This window comes from Ammospiza nelsoni, chromosome 10 (assembly GCF_027579445.1).
Source record: "Ammospiza nelsoni isolate bAmmNel1 chromosome 10, bAmmNel1.pri, whole genome shotgun sequence".
Classification (NCBI taxonomy): domain Eukaryota; kingdom Metazoa; phylum Chordata; class Aves; order Passeriformes; family Passerellidae; genus Ammospiza; species Ammospiza nelsoni.
Genome location: NC_080642.1, coordinates 7,118,859 through 7,136,971, shown reverse-complemented (window position 1 = coordinate 7,136,971; position 18,113 = coordinate 7,118,859).

The following is an 18,113-nucleotide window of genomic DNA, read 5'->3' as shown; positions in this document are numbered from 1 at the left end:
CCTCTGGCTTTTCTGGGTTTCTTTTTACTTTGTATTCTTGTCTAGTAGAAAGATAAATGCTCAATGAACAAGGCTGTTTTAAAGTAATTTTCTTTCATTTTAATTTGCAGAGGTTTGTAAGATTGCAGTGGCTGTGTGTAATTTCTAAAAACACAATAATTTGCATACATTAGGAAGGTATGTGTGTGAAGTATGTCATTACCTCTGTCTCCTGCAAAGCTTTTCTATATCAAAAGAGATTCTGATTCAGAATTACGAAAGATGTCTATAAATACTGTAGAGAAATTAAATTAATAATACTTGGCAATTACTTCTTTTCTTGAAACATTAATCATTGGTTCTTGTTCAGAACCTGTTTAATGATGAGTAAAAGTGAAGACCCATTGGAGCCAGAAAATTTGTCATAAATTGTAACTCCATTTAAGTAACAAGGAAACTAAGAACTGGAAAGTTTAAGAGACTTGCAGCAGCTTTGCAATTTTTTTTTTAACACCAACAAGTCTGTGTTCAGAAAAATATAAGCTTTTTAGAAGTCTTCAAACCTCATACCACGTTATTTTTGTTACAAAAAGGAGCTACTGAGTATTGCCAATGCCAAGTGTCCTAGTGGAGAGCTACTGCACATTCTGGTCTGTGTGTCAATCTATTTAGTGCATATTCAGTTGCATGAAAAAATAATGAAGCAAATTGCATTTATTTAAGGACTGATTCCATCAAATAAGTGGTTGAAGGTAAATCAGAGATTTAGAAGGGAACAGTAATTTACAGCCAGTGATATAGATATCCACTATAACCCAAAAAAACACAGCAAAGTGCATCTGTATGTGGCTCACATCTCTGTATATGGTGTTTTCTGGCCTGGCTGGCCATGCTGCTGAGTTTAGCAGAGGACAGCTCTGTCATGGTTGTTTAATGCTGCAACCCCAAGTTGAAGAGCAGTCCAGAGCAGCTCCAGTTATAACCATGGCAACACTTCATCTTCATTTTGGCAGCTCAGTTCCTTTTGCCCTCCTTTTGAAGACAAAGATGTTTATATTGTCTGCAAGTCATTTTTTTTAACCTGAGTGATAAGAATTGTTCTCGATTTTCCAAATCAAATCTCTCTAATGCCTTATAAAATGACATATCTGTCACAGTTCTACTGGATATTTCTTGCCTGGCATACATGTCAAACTGTTCTTTATTTTATTCCATGGATGGCTTACAGCAATCCTGTGAGTCAAGGATTGCAGTTGGCCTCTTCCTCCTCCTGTTATTTTCAAAGAACTACTTTCGGGCTTTAATAATGAATGTTTATACTTACACTGTTGTAGGCAGCATACAGGAATTATTAAATGAGGCTTTCTAGCATGTGTTAAACAGGTTGTCTGATTTCTCATGTCACTTGGCTTGGAAAGATAATTCTATAAAACCATACAATGCAGGGCCTTAGTCTGCCACTAACAGAGCTGATTAGGAGAGGGCTTGCCTTGACTGAGTTACTCCATAATTAGCTGCAGAAATGTTCCTTGGCCCCTTTGCTAAAGCATCTCAGCACAGCATTTTCAGAGCCATGGTGCTGGGTAACAATGACAACATCAACATTTGCCCTTACCTGAGTCTCCTGCTCATGGCACAGGATTTGTGCTGCTTGGAATTTCTGCTTCTGCAGAAACAAGTAAACACTGAGGCAGATCAGAAAACAGACTTGGCCTCACAATCTTAATCATTTCAAGTAACATCTTTGTTACTGTATTAGTCACATCCTTCTCAGAGAAAAGGACTGTGAAACCTACGGCAATTTTCAGACTCTTCTCCCAGATTTTGTTTAGTTCAGAACCATTATACTATTGACTATGTTTGTTTATTTTCACTTTTCATTTGTGTTCTATTATGCTTCATTCCAGTTTTTCACTCTCACTCTGGTTCATCTCTAATTCTATTTCCTGTCTTCCATGGTTGAACTGCTTCATCTCTCATTGTTGTATTTGCAGGAAAGAACAGGTCTAGCACTTAGATTTGGTTTTGTACTTGTCATATCACAGAGCAGGATCTTCCCATTAATTACATTCACTCCTCTGCAATTTTAGTCTTTGCTTTGGTTTGAACAATTGTTTTAGTTACTTAACAAAAATTTGTACTTTTCATTCACATCCTTTGGTATTTGCTATCAAGAAGAGCCTCTACACCACTAAATCTTAGAGGAATGTATATGAAGCCTTCAAGGTTTGACATTTCAGAAACCTCAGGGACACATCTCATTCCACTTCCCTTGCTCACCTTCAAAAGAAACCCCCAAAAGAGAGATTTCTCTGTATTATGCAATGGAAAATTAGATCAGCTAAAACTGTTGGCCTTAACCTTCATTAATTTAACATCTAGTTCATATCTGATTTCTGTGTCCCTGCACTGTAAGAAAGAGAGTAATACAAGTTAGCTCCCTAATAAGCTCCCAAATATTTAATTTTTAGGTCTTTTGGCTAGAACTGCCCCAAAGATTTTTTTTTTTTTCATTTACCTTTTTCAGCCTGTTTTTTATTAGTCAATTCCTCAGCATAGGAATTATCACCAATTATCACCAAGCTGGGGACTGGGAGGGACACTGCCAGAGCCATGTGCATACCAGGACTCATCCCCCTGCAGCAGAAAATCAGAGAAACAGACAAAAGCCACAGCCTTTCACCTCATCACCAAACTGAAATGTGTTTCCTGCCTGGAACATGCAAATAGCTATTTTGGGTCCAGCTCTGGGGCTGTGAGGTGTAAAGAGCAAGCCTGTCTATGACTGAAATAGCTGTCATGGTGACTCTTGCTCATTAAGCTTTCTAAAACCCACCAGCCCATCCAGACAGACCCTTCAAACTTTCCTACAGTCCAAGGCAACCTTCTATTTAAGATTTTCAGGGTCTCTCCTGCCAGTTTTCCCAACAGTGAGAAGAGCCATATTCTGGTTCTGTGGGTAAAATAAATAGTTAAAATAAAAAATAAAATGGTTAAAATAAAATAGAAAAAACAGCTGTGGGCAAGGACTGGACTGAAAATCAACCCCATCACTTTTCAGGACCATTTCAGTGTCTGGCACTGCTCATCTCTAGCACTGACCATCACACACCCAAACCAAGCACTCCCAGCTGCCAAGGGGTTTGCACATTCTCCGTCTTCCCAGTTTGAGGTGGGAGACACTGAAACACTCAAATACCTCCCAGAGTCAGACATTTCAAACTCAGAAGAAAAAGTCATGCTCTGGAATATTAAATATAGTCTGGTGGAAAAATACTTGGCTCCTCTCTAAAATGCTGTGCTGTTAAAAGAATGTGGAGCACCATTTTCTAGTTCTCCATGGGTAGGTGACCTCTATCTCACTTACACACTGCTCCATTAGTCAACTCTGCTTTTTCTGGTTCCAGCCCTCAGTGAGGAATTCTGCAGACTCCAGCTAATTGTAAATAAATAAAAAAAATAAAAAAAAAAAAAAAAAAAGAAAAATTACAGTCCTGAGAATTATTTTTGGATCATCACAAGTGCCTGTCACCATGAGTAAAGGCATAACCTGGAAGCACTTCTCATGGAACAGAGCAGCTCTCTCCCATTAGTATGGTCTTGTAGGAGCACACAAATATAGTGAATTTGCTGGAAATATTCTTAAAAATGTTCCAAAACTTGCACAGGGAACTTCTACAGGAAAAGAGCATCACTGCACTGTTCCCTGCCTTCAAAATAATCAGGTGTTATGCAGTATGGACCACTTTGTGGGTATCAATGTAAAGGACAGGACATTCTGCTGACGCATCCCTCTGTCAGAATTCAATGGGATAGATTTGCCTATAAATAATGTGCTGAAGTTTGTCACAAAAAAGAATTATTCCCAATGCAAGTCACTCTCTTTTTACCCATTCTCTCCTCTTTTCATGGATGGATGGATGCATGCATAGATAGATAGACGATAGATAGATAGATAGATAGATAGATAGATAGATAGATGATAGATTGATTGATTTACATCCAGAAATGGCATCTTGCTACACATGTGACTCACATGTCACCAGAATTTGAAGATAAATATATAAAGTACCAATAGGATGTAGCAGAATAATAAAAACTAAATATTCTTTCTGGCGAAGAAAACAACAATAAAAGGATGCATGTGGAGCTCACTTGAGGTAAGATAGATTAGTTGATACTGATAGAGCCATATTCATACTGCTGGGTTCCTGTGCTATTTTTCTAAAATACAGGGAAATAAACAGTGGAGACACTGAAGTGACACCTGAAAGTCTATCACAGCAGTGCCTCTGCAGCTTTGTGCCTCCTGGGATCACTCAGAGCCTGAAACTCAGAGCTGGACTTGGAAAAGCAAGCTAGATTTATTCTAGTAAAGAGATTTTTCTAAGAAATCAATATTTTTTTTATCATGACATTATTATAATATGATCCTGAAAATATATATTTCATACCATCATGGGAAGGAAAAAATAGTTAATGTGACTACTGAAAGGAGTAAGTTGTGTATTTGGTATTCTTGGGCAGGATCTGTTCTGTCCTAAGGTTATATAAAATATTTAAAGGACAGGAGTCACTGAATTTCATTTTGAAGTTGCAATAAAAGATGCCAGTTCTACAGAGAACTCTGTTCTTTGTGAAGAATAAAAAAAAATTAAATCCTCAAACACAAAAATAGTTTTATTTTAGAGATAAAATTTTAAACATTATGATTCCTGAATTGTATGACTTTTACTGGAATATATCCTTAACATGTATAAATTTGTCATTATTCTGCTGTCATGTAAGCCTAACGTGCCAGAAAATACTTTATAAAGTTAATTTCTTTCTATTAAAGAATTAAAAAAAATTAAAATAATATTTATAAAATACATATTGACTAAACTTATTCTTTTCTCATCCCTATGCCACCCTTAGCAAGCCCTAACAACAGTTCAAAACATCATTTTACTCTGTGGAAAAACTTTTATTAAATGCATGTGCTATGACAGAGACATTCAGTATTACTCAGAAGATTATCTGAGCATTCCAAATCCCACAAAATTCATTTATTTTACTGATAAGCTGCAAGTAGACAGAACTCAAACTTTGTTCTTTTGTTCAAACTGTATTTCATCTCATTTCGTATTTTTCTCATTACCCTCTTTCTAATTGTTTCTAGTTTTTTACAAATTCTACCTGAAGTTCCATAATTTAATTTTTTTAAAAACCAATTTTGTAGAAGCCCTTCGTTTAGTAATTAAGTTCTTAAGTTTAGGAGTTAAAACTTTAAAGTTAAATGACAAATAATAAATTATAGCTCATTATGTAATCCTGGTCCTGCAGTTGATATTTCTCAATGCATTTGCTGCTCTCTTTTTACAGCATGGTTACTCATGCTTTATTTTTATCATTTATTATTTACAAAGAACCATGTGTTCCTCGTTCTTCACAAAACAGCAAATGTTCCAGGTCTCTGCTCAGAAAAGCTCAGGATTTATGATCAAAAGGATGTGGATTCATGTGCTTTGAAATGTTTTTGAATGTTACGTCACAGAACAACCAGCAGGAAAGCCAACAGCCCATCCCAGCCCACTGCTGGCCAACAAGCCCACCCCAACTCAGGCCTTATTTGTCACCATAAAGCCCCAATCCATTTCCTTTCCATGATTTCCATTCTTTCAGCACTGCAGAGCTGATATTTCCACCACATTTTGGCACCCATCTCTAAAGTGTGTTTGGATGCTGATTTGTCCTTACATCTGTTCACTGAAATCTGAATTTAAAGAGCTTGAAAAGTGACCACGACCCAGAGCTGCATTGCAGAGCATCACATTGAATTTCTTTGTTCTTTTAAGTGCAACTCACCAGCATTCGCTGGATATCTGGCTTATGTGGATGATAGGTCTATAAATGTAACTTATAGCTCTTTAAACTTGTTCATTCCATCCATGTCTGAGTGCCAGAGACATCTCATTAACGTTCCTGATATGCCAATGAACACGATGAAGAATTGCATGAACATGCAGAATTGATTTTTACCCTTCTTTTCACATTTGTTCATGAACAGTTCATCCTGTGATAACAGAAGTTAAATCCCTTACCAGCTTTCTAAACTGTCTTATCTCTTTGTTTAACCAATTCAGGTTTTCAATGAGCTCCAATTTTGTAACTTCTGAGACGCGGAAAACCCATGCACTTGAATTTCTCAGCATTAAAATAGACAAACCAGTGGTAAATGCTGTTACAGCCACAATCATCTAGGATGAGAGATAGACCAAGGAGAATAGCTGCCAAAATTAGAGGGGCTTTCAGGTGTGCCAACTTTTCTTGAGTTCTGAAATAGGAGTTAAATTTGAAGGCACATCAAGGCCCTCTTAGAAAGGAGTTTCAAGATTATAAAACAGGCAAGTGTTACCTGTAAGAGGGAAAGGAAATTTCCCAACCTCCCACATTTATTCTCAGATATGATGCAATTGTGCTCTTCTTTCTAGAGAAAGAATTGTTTTTTTCTGAAACATCTGGTTCAGTTGCACAGCACTACTTGAACCTCATCACTCACTTAAATAGCCACATTATTGTATTTTATTTTCCCTATTTTTCTCCAACAAAGACCATATGTATCTCAGTGTCAGCTTTGCTTGGTGACCCCAGCAGGACATTGTGGCACCTTACAGAAGAACCACTTAAGATAGGAATTTTTGTAGCATGTTAATAGAGTGAATAAAGCTAAAATATGGACAAGAAGAGAACGAAGAGGTCACCTATGAGAAGAAATTCACTTTGTGACAGAGTTATGGCTACAGAGGAAGTCCAGGCCACAGAGCAAAGTCAGTTCTGGAAATACAGTCTCATCTCACCAACTGTATCCTTCCCTTTGTGACTAACATTTAAAAATTCAAAGCTGGTGGGGGAATAAATGCAGTTTACTTGATGTTGAAGCTAAATTCAACATTTTTACTCCTCTGTTAAGTTCCTGACTGAACCAAGAATTCCCTTTGGTTTGAGGTAAGATGTATTTCTTCTGTCAGTCATTAGGCTTTGCATTTTTGGGCAAACAAAACCATAAATGTTTCCCTACAGATTAAGAGACTTAGTTATAGGTCAGAAACCTATTATCTAATTTGGTTTTTAAAAAAGCCCAAAACCAAAGGAAAAAAGGTCTGAAGAGGTAACAATACTGATTCATCTTATCTCTACTCATGTTTTTAAAGGAAGCAGTCAATCATCCTTTATTTTATTAACAGCTCAGTTTCTACAGTATGGCCAAGTAAGAACTGGTTGCAGCTGTGAATTGCAGAAAGTGATTGACTTCCCAGCCCAAAATGGCTTCAGTCATACCTAAGATATTTAGGTATTTTTAGGCTTATATAAGCACTCTTCTGACTCCCTTTCAGAAATAAAAAGTCATATTTTGGGAACAGTTTTGCTTCAACGACAAATGATTTTAAATTTCAGGAAAAAGATTATTTCAAAACTGAAGTTGTCAGTACTTCAAAGTTTCCAATTCATTTAACTTTCCTCTGAGATTCAGTAAATTCCTCTCGCAAATGAAGATAATGATAATCCATAACTTCTAAAACTTTTAAAAGGTTTTGCAGTGCTTAAGAGAAAAATGTTACAAAAAATTGAAAGAAGTTTTGCTTTATTAGTTAGAATAGAAGAGTGACACCTTGGTTGAACTGCAGTTCACACTTTAAAGAGATTACAGGTGTTTTTGTCACATTATTTTTGTAAATGTTTTTAGCTCTGAAAATATTTTAATTTCTCTACCGCAAACGACACAGATATAAAAGCATACCAAATGCACAGTGCCAACACAGCTCCCAGAAACATTCACTTATCTGGCCTTAGTTCTTCATATTTTTATCTGAAATTGTACAGGTGTATTGGAAAGAAATAACTCATGTGTTGCCTTTTCTCCCAAGAAAGTGCTGTGAAAATGAACTTGTAGATTGCATGGAGGAGTCATAAGCAGAGCTCCTGGCAGCTCCAGTGACTGCTCAACAGGTTGGGGCAGAAATAAAGGATAAATACGGGAGCTGAAGGAGTGCTGAGTGCTTTGGAAGGAGCTACAATTAAGGTGGGCAGAACATAAATTTTTTTTTTACCTGGAATTTAAGCAAGACAGCAGTGCCAACATGCCAGTAATGTAAGGAAATTGAGATGTAGGCACAGTAGATATTTTGATCACTATTAACTACAATCTGTTACCACTGGAAGAATTGTGAAGCTTTAATTGAACACATTAAACTCTCTTTATCCATTATTGGAGCAAAGACTTCAATATTATACAGCTGAAGTGCATTTTCTGAATCCTAAATGGAAACACCACTCAGTTTCTGAACCAAAGTTTGCATAAACAGTGCTTAAGCAGCAATTTCCTTGATCTGATTTATGAAGAGGCACTGAGACTGAAGCATCAATATTCCAGAATCAGCTTCTGGAAGGATTTTTAGCACATCAGTAAAGAAACATCCTGTCACAAGGAGTAGATAGATACACACTAGGCAAGGTATCTTTAGCAAAAGAAAACAGCAGACAAGCAGTAATACATAAAATAAAGCAAAAAATCAGATTAAATCACTCCATACTTCAGAGAAGGACAAGGGATTTGAGAGCTTCTAAAGCAGAGAAAGACAAGACCCAAACGTTTCTCCAAAGTGCCTCCATCTATTCATTTGGTTAAAGAGCAAAGCAGGATGATATGCAGTAATCCAAATAAAGTGAGTAAAGGGGGATGCATTAAAAAAATTAGGCTGTTGCCTCCTCCTTGGACCTATCCAGTAGTTCTTCTGCCAAAGCACAAATTCTCTACATGCCCTGCAGCTTCCCCACATCAGCAGTGTTTTTGCTCTCCTCATCAGGCAGACACTTCCCAAGTTAATTCTTTTGCCATGAGCTGGGCTAAACAAATCTCCCAGCACACACTGCATCTTCCTCCCTGCCTCATGAAACAGGGATCTCACTCCATCCCTATTTTCTCCCTTGTATCTAAGCAAATGCATATGTCTACTACACATGATATCTTAATCACTAGTACCTCCTGAAGAAAAGTTTCAACATCTGCTGTATCTTAATTATAGCATCTCAAGGGACACCAGCTGACTCTGACATTAGTTAGCAAAGCCCTTCCTATTAGGAATTCTTTGGAGGCCAAATTGTTCATCTGAACAATGCAACAACACAGCAGGTGAAATACTCTGATGCAGCAAAGCAGCACAAGATCTATTTGCCTTCCAACCCCTTGTGCAGAATTTACTTGCTAAGCCCACACCAGGGAAGGTAAATACCTCCTGCAAAAAGATGAATTCCATTCTGAAAGAGGTGGAGTTGTTCTGTAAAGAGCAAGCCTTTGTCAGGTATAAATTATCACAATGCTGTTGTCATGGAGCTGGGAGAATTTATCCCTGCTCCAGGATTTTCCAGCTTTTATGGCTGTGTATGTATTGTTGTAGTGAAAGGTTGTCTGTCATGGTGAAAATGAGCACAGCACAATGATTTGTTTGTATTTATAGTTATAGCTCTGTGGCTTTGTGTCTGTTAGTCATTGGTTTTTTTGTATTTTCCTAATCACATCTGCTCATGCTACTTTCTGAATCTGAAATCCCCCATTAAGATGAGCTGTCAGTAACAGCTTTTTTATCAGAGTTTATAACTCTCTGCTGGCCCTGGGACATGTGCAGCTAATGACATGATTGCAACTGAGAAAGCAGAAGTAGGGAGGCTGTGCTAGTGACAAATTTAAAAGAGAAGCAGTGCTGGGAAAGTTTAGATAAATTCCTGGTCTAAGTCCTCAGTTTACATGACCAGGTAACATCCCTGACAAAGTGAGGAAGTGTTTCTTTTTGAAAATGATGAAAATTAATAGTTACTGAGAATCAAATCAAATGCAACTGAACAAAGCTTTACATATGTCCTGTAAAGCTTTGTTCTGTTGCACAGCTGTGCAGAATCTCACATAGCTGGTTGTAATGAGAATGTCTTATTTTTTGGGATTAGATTTATAAAAGCACCAAGAGATCTGTAAGTGCAAATCTCATGTATTTTCTCTGAGTCTTGTGTTATTTTATCAGTCACATTTGCTTTGAAAATAACCTCATCTTATCCCAGTGGGGTTTTTATTCTGTTCTTCACAATCAGGACAGGTAGTCAAACTGGCCCAAAGCCAAAGTAAAAATATTTCCCCTGTACTGGAATCTTATATCATCATATAGATGTGAAAGAATTCCTAAAATGAAACCAGTTTCCCTGGCACTGACAAACTAGAAGGCAGCTTTCAAAGAATCAGTTTTTCAAAAGAGAGACTTCAGAGCCCAGTGATACACTTTAATCACTTGTTTCACAGAGATATTTCTCACATAAGCATAAGATGCAAATTATTATTCTCACCCTATCTCAGCCTGTTAGACCTGATTGCTGCTGATGCAAGTTCCTTAAAGAACTTTAAAGTCCAGAGTGAGCTTTTTATTCCTTCTTTGTCAAAGAACCCCAGTCAAATTTTGTCTGCTACCATCTATGCATCCCAATATGTTAATATTTTGTTAGCAACTGAAAAAATGATGTCTTATTTTCCCTCTCTGTAGTCAAAATGAAAATCTGTTATGAATATGCCTAGAACCATTAAATAATGAGCCTGAAACACAGGTTATTTGTGAATGACAAAAAAACCCAAAAAGAAAAAAGCAGCAGGATTTGTTTGTGGCAGACCAGTCTGACACGCTGAGTCTGACATTTACAAACTCCCGCTATTTAAAAGTTACTTCCTTGCTATTAATCCTGCCTTGCCATTTTTGTAACAGCCGAAGAAAAGATGAACTGAAGCTGGTGCATTACCATAACTGGTGGCCCAGCAGCTTTTCCCTTGGCAGGTGTTCCCCAGCTCCCTGCACCAGCCTGTGCTGGAATCAAATGAGGATCTGTCCTCCTCTCATGTGCACACTTCTCTGCACGGCTGCCCCTCTTGCTGTGAAACACTGTAAAACACAGAGATCCTCGTGCTGCCTCTCCACATGACACCACATCCAACATAAAGAATACCAAATGACTTCAGGGGTGACACTGAATCACTCTGGAACTGGCCCAGCCGGACTGAAAAATTTCAGAGCACCTCTCATATTCCAGCAGCTGAGCAAGGGCACAAGGATTTGGCCTTTTGAGCTGGTGGGACAGACACACATTTAGCATCCCAATAAAACAGGTCTCAGAAGAGTGTTTCCTTATATCCTCCCTTTTTCTGTCTGTCAGCAAACAATTCCTGATCTGTGTGATTGGAACTATTTAACCAACACAGGTGTTTCAGTTTAAAAAAAAAAAGGAGAGGGGGGGGAAAGAAAGATCTATCATTAATAAAAGTTATTGTTAGGGGTTGAAATTGAACATGCATTATGAAAAAGGAGCATCTGAAACACAAACTTCCTGCTCAGCAGAGGAAAGTAATGACTTGGGAGCCAGTGCAGTAGAGGAAAGCCAAAAATTGTAATGAAAAAAGCTTTGATGGCTCCAAGGGAACTGAGAAAAGCACATTCTTCATCTGATACGGGGTGTATGAGGGAGATGAGCCCTGACTTCCAAGAAGAGCCTTCCCAGAGTGACATCAGCTGTCTGGAGGCCACAGAATGAGGTTCAGCTTGGCCCTGGCTGGGGTTCCACAATTCTGCACTCACCCAGCACAAAGTGCTGAGAAGCTGCTCCTGGGAAGGTGCACAGGTGCGGAAAGAGCTCCCCTCACCTCCCCCACTGAGCATGGAGGCAGGACTCTCACATTTACATCCATGTGCAAAAACCATATATTGAACAAATTCCAGCCTTTCCACTAATTAGTAGGAAGTTATGTGGTATAGAGGACAACACCCCAGGCTGGGAATCTGTAGGAACTGGTACTATCCTGTCAGTGTCCCACTGGGTAGGCTTGAGTAAATCAGTTTAGAAATTCCAAAAACCGTTCTAACAATGATCAGTAACACAATGATCAATAACATGACACAGTGTTCCCATAACACAACTACAGGTTCAGTCTAAATCAATTCCTAATTGAAGTAGAATATGTTTTCCAGAAAAAATAAAACCCAAGGAATCTTGATTTTAAAATCTCCAGGCAGAGGACCCACAATGATCCTTTAAAAATAATTTGAATGGTTTATTACCATTACTACAGAAATTTGCACCTAGAGTCTAACTTTGCCTAACTTCCAACTTTACACTATTTAATTTCCTTACAACTGCTATGTTGAAGTTTTCCAGTCTCATAGTCTATGCCTTGTATAGACACAGACTGGGACAAATTACCTCTGCCTAAACTAAACAGATTCAAGTCCTTGAGTATCTTGCTGCAAAGAATCATTCTCTAAGCCCTCACCAACTCTTTATTCCTGTCTGACACGTGAATCTGTATCTTCACATGGACTCAGCTGCAGGGGAAGTTATCACATCACTACTGACACAGGATGCTCCATCATCACTGCGGGAAGGTTCTCTTTGGGCCCCCTCTAGGCCTTTGGTGGGACAGTAAAACCCTATATTCCCCCAGTTATCTATCATGATCCCCCACATAACTTTCTGTTATTATTTCACAGGTCAGTCATTCATCCTGCAACACTAATTTAGAATCACAGATCCATATAATGGCCTGAGTTGGAAGGGAGCCATAAAGATCATCAAAGTCCAGTTCCTTGCCCTTCAAAGGACAGGGGTATGCCTTCAGTTATACCTGATTTATTAATCACTTCATACACTAGATTTATTTCCAAAGGCCCAAAATTTATTCTATCTACATAAATTTACCATTAATTATTTTTAAAATAATTTCCCAGTCTTTAAAAGAAATGGGAAACAGAGCATGACCCAACAATCCCTAAGGGAGCCTATTAGATATTAATTCCCATTTTGTATATTAAGACTACCAGATAAGCAGTTTTAGGTTTTTGTAATATGTTGCCGAGTTTAATTTGCTTTATTCTCATTCCTTAATCCAAGGTTGTGCGGTACCATGACAAATGCCCCAAGAAAGTCCATTACATCAGCACCAGAACATTCATCAACCAAACCTCATATATCAGAAGAAAGTTATTGAGTTAGTCCAACAAGATATATTTTCCATAAACCAATAAGAACTGCCATATATTACATTATTCCTGATTATTTTGCTAATAATATCCCATATCAGTCTTTCATTATTTTGCCAGAGATTGGCACCAGGCTGAAAGGCCTGTAATTATGAAGCCATCCCATTTAAAATTCTGGCACAGTATTTGCCTTCCCAGTGCTGTGTCAATTAATAAAAACCAACATTAACAGTCCAGAGACATCCTTAAGCAGTTCCTTGAATACTCCCTGATGAATGTTTTTGGAACTGCTCATCATAAAATGTCTCAACTTTCTGAGCTGTTTAACAACTTGCTCAGTCAGTGATGGAATTTCCCAATCTCTTTCTCTGCCTGCATAAAATGCTGATAACAGCACTTACACCCAAAATGCCTTGAGATCTGTAGTTTAAAGACTGTTCTTAAGACCCAGGTATTTGGGTTTTCTAACTCCTCTGTGTTGCAGCACCTCTCCAGTGAGTAAGAACATTCCTACTTCAATAAAAATATTTCTTTCTTTTATATTGAGCAGGATCTGAGGAACAAAGTGCTCTCATATCTTTTTCGTGCTGCCTACCATGAATTTATATGGCAACATTAAACCTTTCACTGCCAGGAAGTCCCTTATGTCAATAACCATGTGGAGTGGCTCTAAAAATGGATGCTCTGATGATTCCAGTAATTCCTGAAGGTTTGTTAAGTACAACAAACAGAAAAGCAGTTCTAGATAGAAAGAGGACTATGTCTCATCTATATCACCAGCAATAACTAGTGGATAAAATCTAATTAGAGCCAAATTTTCACTTTGAGATCTGAGGAGAGTTTTTGTACTCAAGAAAAAAATGATCAGAAGAAAATCCTTTCAAATCTTCCTTTCATTTCAGGGCCAGCATGTTTTAGGTACTAGTACAGCAGAAATATTTTTAGCAATACTCAACTATTTAAGCCAGACTTTGATCAACTCTACGAACAAGTTTTCTGCCTAAGCAATTTCCCCTAATTTAGGGTAAATTTATGTGTTTAAATTGCACTCATTTATGTAATGGCAATGCCGTGCAGATACACCAAAGCTAGGTGTAAACCACAGCCAGGCTGGATATGTCACCCATCCAGCACAGACACCAGGAGCCTGGAGTAGATAAATGCCTGCATACTTATGCAGCTTCTAAAACGTGTTTTGGAACTCCCAGTGAGCTATATGAAACTGGTATCTCAAAAAAAAGGTAGATTTCAATTGCCTAAGATGGTCAGGTGTAATGGGAAGCACAAGAGACCCAACAATAGTGATGGGAAAACACAGACTTTAAGTATTTAGGCAAGTCAGTTGTCTTCAGAATACTCCACCTGATCGAAATTGCCCTCAGATACTCTGAGCATAAATAGAAACAATCTCAGAAGCATTAAACAGAATTATAAACAGGTACAAACACAGTGCTTATCATTAAAAATAGGGCAAGAAGAGCTAGGAAGTTTATTTCTAGTTACAGCAGAAATACTGTAACAAATAAATAGTTTTAATACCCAGATTAAAATAAGGGAGGAGTAATCAGCATTGCAGACTGATTTTTCTGTACAGTACTGCCAGGTATTACAGGCAGGCAAAACACAGTAGGTATATTTAATAAGAACTTTACAATCCTGTCATAAAGAGCTGGGGGAAAAACATAGTATAGAAAAATCCCACTTACATGATTGCTTAGCTTTACTCAGAAAATAGTTCCTGATGATTCACTGTCAGACTAGAGGGTTTTCCTGAGTGGCATTCCAGCAGGTAATCCAGTATTTTGATTAACGATTTGGCTAAAGGAATAGAAGGCATATTAGTTAAATTTACAGGGAACATAAATCTAGAAAAAGCTTAAGAGAATAAAACAAGGATGTGCTCAAAATTTAAAAACATCTAAATAAAGGTGGGAAATGGTTTTGAAGAAGCAGAATATAAGTGGTTAAGTACAGCATCAAAATTCTAAAGTTAGGTAGGACTACTCAGCCACAAAAACCACAGTGGCTAAGAAAATGATTCAGTAATATCATCAGAGGTAACAGGATCAGGAGATTAACACCACTCAAGAGGATCCTGGTGTTGCAACACCACAGAGAGATGTGGAAACAGAAATACTGCATGTAACACACATGAAGAATTTCTTCTGGTACTTGTCCAGTTTGGGTCATTACTGAAGTAAACCTGTCTAAGAGAAGTAACAGAAGAGATGATCAAGAGCTAGAAAACCCAACCTGTGTGACAAGGTTTAAAGACCTAGCATTGCTTACTCTTTTAGAAAAGAGAAAATTACAGGAAGATGCAGTAATTTTATTAAAATGTGTACAGAGCAGCCACTAAAGAAAATGGAATATATCCTTCTTCACATAAATTTTGTCTAAAGCAAACAGAACAAAGGGCATAAACTTCATCAGTGCCTGTTTAAATAAGGTCAATAGTAAAAACTCAAATAGTAGGATAGTTAAGAACTGGAGCTGCTTATCTGTTGGGTTGTGGATTTCCAACGTTGTGAGACTTTCAATGGGGTTGCAGAATCAACCCCAACATATTTGTATGTTATTGATAAAGTTTAACAGATTTGTGCTACACTGCAGTCTCAGCAGCTGCAGGACCAGTGTATCTCTGGGGGTTCTAAATCTTCCATGAAACCTTTTCCTACTCCATAGATGAGGAATGGTGGGGTTGTAAGTCTCCAGCACTTGTGTAGATGAGTCAGTGGAAGGTTTGTGTTGACTTCAGCAGACACACGCTGGGGTCCAAATTCAGGAAAACTTCCAAGAATGGCCGTTTGGCCATTGACATGGAGCTTCCTTGGGATCTGCAGTCAGGTGCCTGGTGAGAGTGGATAGCCATGATTTCTCCTCTTTTCTTGGTCTACACTGGCAGATGATCCTTCCTGCATGAGGCATTTCTGTGTGGAGAACAGCATCACTACACATCCAAACCAGCTCCTCTGCAAACAAAGAAAACCTCCTGTGCTAGAGCTGACAGTGTGGCTGCACAAACAGCAGTAACTATGGCGCTAAGAAACACAACCACGCGGGGTAAAGGCAGGACAGACCCACTGGGAGCCAAGTTCCTGTCCTCCTGGTTGATGATTTGATGTGGATGATTGCGTTACTCTCTGACCATGGCTTGTATCCTCTCCCAGTGGCTGCTCACAGATTCCATCACAGATACAGAGCTGCACGTGAATAAAACTGGTGTATTTACAAACAGATACAGAACTGCAGGCAAATAAAAGTGGTGTGACTCCAACATAATGAAGAATTATACTGTTAGTATTCTACTCGCACTATCTACACCCTAATTGTCATTTGTTACTGTGGCTGGTGGTTTTTACACTGAGTCTTTTTAATTAAACATTGTATATGCATCATTAGCAAAACTTTTAGAATTTTAAAATTAATCTTGGATTGTGTCTTGTTCACATTTATTATTCATTAAAGCACGTAAAGGATCTCAAAAATCTTCTTTATATGTATTCCCTAAACATATATAAACACATTAGCATAGGAAAGGAATGTGTAAATACACATAATATAATTAGCACTTCCACTAATGTGTGGTTGTACCTTTCATACCTTATAACTGCCACTAGAAAACAGAGTATAAAGTGTAATTAGAATCTGTCAGAACTAACAATATTACAAATCCTAATTGTATGTTATTGATAAAGTTTAACACTATTAATATATTAATTTTGACGGTTTTTTTGCAACCTCACTTGAGTCTAAGAATAAGCTAGGTTATTTTCAGTAGTTAATTTTTAATCAGCTCCATGTTTTCACAAATTAGGCCAATTATTCTCAGTTAGCAGAAAACAACATTAACGAAAAAATTTATTAATAATAATAATTTCTTAACAAAATATAGGCACTAGGCATAAATTAACCCAAAGAGTTTCCATGTACGCAAATTACTTATCTCCATGGTTACATGAGCTAATAGACTAATGTTTTATACAACATATATGCACCAGAACATTAACGTATTATTGAACAAAGCAGCAAATCTGTGTCTTTATGACCAAACATGTGCTATTGTTGGATGCTGGCAGCACAACCTGTTGTCACACCTGAGAAGCAGCAGAGATTCAGAGGGATCTGAGAAGCCCCCTTGAGTGATGGGTACAGCACCTGCTGGGCATCCAGAGGCACAAGTTCCCCAAAGTGGCCCCTCCAAGTCTCCAGTGCTACAACTCATCCTCCTCAAATTGCATTTCCAACTCTTCCATTGAACACTTCTTTGCACACAACACATCGAGGATATTTTCACTTTTCTCCATGAAGTCTGCAGGCCTATTTATCTCTTCATGTTTAAGATTTTCCTAATAAAAATCAGGACTTACCCTTGCCATGTGGTTTCTTGGAAATCCCAGACCCTGCCATTCCCATCACTGGGTTAATGAAGAACGTTAGAATAAGTGTTCTTAACTTGGAATCTATAGAAATGGTTGTGTGCAGCTTCACAGTCAGTGATTTAAGAGTATTTTAAGTTTACAGGATGACAGAAATATCAGTAAGGTTGAAAGGAATGAAATCTCTACCACCTCCCAGGGGTAGGTAAGTGTCAGGGTTTTGACAGTAACTAGGTAGCTGCCAGCTTCTCCAAAATCACCTTACGCACTTTGTATTTCTGAGAGGGCCCTCCTATTACTGTCTTTCAACTTCCCAATAGTCCCAATTGCCCCAGCAACGCATTCAAAAACAAAATCTGAGCATTTATTTGTAAAATAAAGGATTTTTATTTTACTTCCCTCAAAATTTCCCCTGGCAATTTAATATTAATTAAAATCTGTTAAGCCATATGGTGACTTTTCTTTTTCTTAACAAACATTATGACTTTCATATTCTCTACCATGATTTTTTTCCCATTTTTGCCATAACAAACAACAAAGCTTAGAGAGATCATAGCACACAGACATCACTGGTTCAAATATTAATGCAGCCACAGAGACAGACCAAAAGGGAACACAAAAGAAAAATGTTTTCAAAGCATTTTAAAGCAAGTGGACCTTGTGCGATTACCTATGCCCTGCAACAAAACAGATTTTCACATTCACAAACAGA